Source organism: Nannospalax galili, unplaced genomic scaffold, assembly GCF_000622305.1.
Source record: "Nannospalax galili isolate Female #2095 unplaced genomic scaffold, S.galili_v1.0 scaffold49, whole genome shotgun sequence".
In the NCBI taxonomy this organism is placed as follows: Eukaryota; Metazoa; Chordata; class Mammalia; order Rodentia; family Spalacidae; genus Nannospalax; species Nannospalax galili.
The window spans coordinates 564045-568512 of record NW_008359444.1 but is presented as its reverse complement, the minus strand read 5'-3'; the positions used below and the strand labels follow the sequence as shown (position 1 = coordinate 568512).

The 4468-nt window shown below is 41.9% G+C and overlaps 1 protein-coding gene across 1 annotated transcript in view; it reads right to left on the bottom strand.

The window, feature by feature from the left end:
* The window catches only part of Jakmip3 (Janus kinase and microtubule interacting protein 3), a 99201-nt gene that overhangs the window by 21765 nt on the left and 72968 nt on the right, over positions 1 to 4468 (bottom strand). The window lies entirely within an intron of this gene.

Sequence of the window (4468 nt, the reverse complement as noted above, 5' to 3'; positions counted from 1 at the left end):
AGGCTTCCCCTTTGATCTCTAAAGAGAACGGGTTTTAACAATCCTGCTCTCCCACTCCCCCCACCTTTAAAAAATTCATCTTCCTACCTTCTGCAGGAAGCAGAAGCCTCCCTTTTTAAAAGACCCCAGCTCACGACCCAGGCAGACATTTTCCCTCCCTGGAAGGGAATCTGTCCCATGTGTTCCTCTTCTAATAAACTCTGCTTTCTCCTGATCAACCCTATTTGTCATACAGCTACTTTTTATCTATCAGAGACCTGCATGCCTCTGCCTCTTAAGTGCTGAGATTAAAGGCATGCACCACCATGCCCAAATTTCAGGAAAGTTTTTGGTACAATCTTTGGGAAAAAAAAAAAAGACACTTTCTCACCAAAATTTTTATTGATAGGCCTTTTATTTCTATGAAAAAAAGTAATATATTCTGAAGAGGAAGCTCTCTTCATTTCAGGCAAAATAATTATGAATTTCCCTTTAGTTTGGTAGAAATTTTAAGAAATAAAAAATTTCCTTTGGGGCTTCTGTTATGCTGTGCTGTTCCACAAAACAAGCTTTTTTTTGGTTTGTTCCTGTTCCTGCTCCTGTTCCCGCTGCAGCTGCTGCTCTATAAAGAAAACGGGGTGTAGGGGCATCATGAACTCCACCCTTTTACCTTTTGTTTGGTGCTGGGGTTGGAACCCAGGGCCTCAGGCATGCTAGACAAGAGCTCTGTCACTGAGCACCAGACCCAGACCCTGAATAATATTTTTTATATGTTATTTTTATTTTATGTGTATGAGTGTATTGCCTGCATATAGGTAGGTGCACCCATGTCATACAATGCTGCGGAGGTCAGAAGAGGGCATTGGATTCCCTGGAACTGGAGTTACGGGATGGTTGTTAGCCACCATGTGAGGAGGGCATTGGATTCCCTGGAACTGGAGTTACGGGATGGTTGTTAGCCACCATGTGAGTGCTAGGAATCAAACCCAGGTCCTCTGCAAGAGCAGCCAATGTTCTTAACCACTGAGCCATCTCTTCAGGCCAACCCTGCCTTTTAAAGCAAGAATAATTATGTATGAGCTTAGAATATAATTAAGAATATAAAATTAGAATTAATATATAACTAGAATACAAAATTAATATGGCTTAGATCGCATGGCCACATAGCCTACTTGCTGTGTCCTTAACTAGCAGTGGCCCTAGAGTAGCTGTCTCCACCATCTAACATATGGCCTTCTAGAAACTCACAGAGCAAATGATGTGGGAAAACCCAAGAACCTACAGGCTGCTGCTTACCTAAGATCACCCTAGAATCATTCTGTTTCCCATGAAGGACAGGTAAGTATAGCAAAGACAAGATACAGTGAAGGGAGACATGCCTAAAGAGTAAGTTAAAAAAATAGGATGGGGTCACCATCTCCTGCTCCCTGACTAGGCCAGGCTGGTAGAGAGCTCCCAACCAGCCTGGTAAGTTAGCCAGAACATGCCCGCTCCTTCACCATCTTCTTTGGGACTAGTCAAGGATCAAGCTGCTCCTGGGCTCCCATTTACCCTGCCTAGCTAGTTAGAGTTGCCCACTTTTCGCCATCTTCTGGCTCCGTGACTAGTCCAGGAACATGCTGGTAGAGAGCTCCCGACTAGTCCTGAAGAGCTCTGTTCTAGTTCCAGACTAGCCTGGTGAGATAGCTAAAACTAGTCTACCTCACAGCAACTCCACACTCATGGTCCTGGCTGTGACTACTCATCTCGCACACTGGACCAGCCTGGAACCATCTCGTCCCTCCATTACAAAATAAAAAGTAAGAACCTGAAGCAAAGACCAATTAACTATTCATACCCAATTAGAAAGCAACCAAGCTACAATAATAAAAACAGGACCAAACTTAACTAAACAAAGGCAGGCTAGAATTTCATATCAGACACACAACCAGCAAAAGAAGTCCCTATGCCCAGGTTACAACACAAAAACACAAATAATACAAAAAACAAAGATCATGTGTTCCCACCAAACCCCACCAGCCCTATAGAAGTAGTCTACAATGAGAACTACCCAGAGGAATCCCAGGACACAGAACTTAAAAGAACAATCATAAACCTGATCAAAGAATTCAAGGATTTTTAAAGAACACACACACAACTCAAAGACCGCAAAGAGGACAGGAATAAACTGACTGGGGCTCAAGGAAATACAAACATTCAGCTAAATGAAATGACAAGGACAATTCTGGAATTGAAAACTGAATTCATGAAAGAAATAGAAATGTTGAGAAAACTCAAGCTGAAATGAAGACGGAATTGAAAAGCTCAATAAGGCAATGAAACAATAGAGTCTCACCAACAGAATGAATCAAATGGAAACCAGAATATCAAGACTTGAAAATAAAGTTTGAGAATTAAACCACTCAAGCAAAGTACATGAAAAAAATTTAAAACACAGGAATGAAATGTACAGGAGCTGCGGGACACTACAAAAAGACGAACTTTATAAATTATAGGCACAGAGGAAGGAGAAGAATCTCGGGTCAATGGCATTGACCAGATTTTCAACAGGATTATAAAAGACAACCTCCCTAAATTAAGCAGAGACATACCCATACAGATATACAGAACACCAAATAGACAGGACCAGGGGCTGGAAAGATGGCTCAGCACTTAAGAACACTTGACCGTTCTTCTAGAAGACCCAGGTTCCAATGTCAGCACCCACATGGCAACTAACAACCATCCGTAATTCCAATTCCAAGGAATTTGACACCCTCTTCTGTTCTTCATGGGCACTGCGTGACATGGGTGCGCTTACATACATGCAGGCATAACACTCATACACATAAAGTAAAAATATATAAATAAAATAGTACCAGAAAAGAAACTCCCTATGGCATATCATAATAAAAACACTAAATGCACAGAACAAAGAGGGCACCGAAGGCTGCAAGAGCAAGATGAGAAGTTACATGTAAGGGAAAACCCATCTGAACTACAGCTGATGTCTCAACGCAAACTGTAAAAGTCAGAAGGACCTGGAGCAATGTATTCCAAGCTGTAAATGACCATACATGTCAACCCAGAATACTTTACCCAGCAAAACTGTCTATTATAGTCAAAGGGGAAAGAAAAATCTTCAATGATACAAATAAGATGAGAGAATTCATGTCCAGCAAAACAATCCTACGAAGAAAGCTGGAAGAAATACAAAGGACCAAACCAAGAGGCTACAGAAAGAAAACAAAGGAAGGAATAATTACAGCAGCACGAAATAGAACTAAGAACCACGAACAGAAAAGGACAGTAATCAATACACATCTTTCAATAATAACTTTAAATATCACTGGCTCAACTCCCCAGTCAAAAGACACAGGCTAGTTGAAGGAATTAAGAAACAAAATCCATCTTTTTATTATCCACAAGAAACTCATCTTCAAGAATAGGCACCACCTTAGGGTGAAAGGATGGAAAAAACATTCCAAATAAATGGCACCAAGAAACAAGCAGGTGTTGCTCTTCTATCTGACAAAACAGACTTCAAACTAAAATCAATCAAGAGATAAAGAAGGGCACTTTATTCTGGTCAAGGGAACAATCAACCAAGAAGAACATGTTTGAACATATATGCACCAAACTCTGATGTACCCAATTTCATAAAAAGAGTACCACTGTACTTCAAGATACAGCTTAATCCCAGTTCAGTAATAGCAGTAACTTCTATACCCAACTTTCCCCAATAGACAGGACATCTGGACAATGAACAGAGAAACATCTGAATTAAAAGACATCATACGTCAAATAGACCTAATTGGCATCTAAAGAATATGCTACTCAGTCACCAGGAAATACACATTCTACTCAGCAACCCATGGAAGTTTCACTACACCAGAGCATATGCTGGGGCACAACACAAACCTCAATAAATACAAAAAGTTGAAATGATGCCTTGTATTCAATCAAAGCATAATGCAACAAAGCTTAAAATCAACAGCAAGATAGGGGCTGAGAACACAGGGGACTGCCTGAGAGTGCCCAGATCCTGCCTCCACATGGTGGTGAGCTTCCCCTAACTGCACCATACCCAACCCCCTAACTGGGATTGCTCGAGGCCCCTCCCAAAGCCCTGGGGAAGACCTGGATCTGGTAGGATAAGGCTGAGATCTTAGCAGACAGGCTGAGAGGGTGGGTTCCGACCTCCATCTGTGTACTGTGGTCAAAGGAGAAATTAAGAAAGAAAGAAAAGACTTCCTGGAATTCAACAAAAAGGACAATACAACACAAGACAACCTCTGGGACACACTGAAAGCAGTCCCAAGAGGGAGGTTTATAGCTCTAAGTGCCTACATTAAAAAAATTAGCACCGGGCGTGGTGGTGCACGCCTTTAATCAAATCCCAGCACTTGGGAGGCAGAGGCAGGGGGATCTCTGTGAGTTCAAGGCCAGCTTGGTCTACATAGTGAGTCCCAGGACAGCTGGGGCTACGGGGAGACCCTGTCTCAAAAAG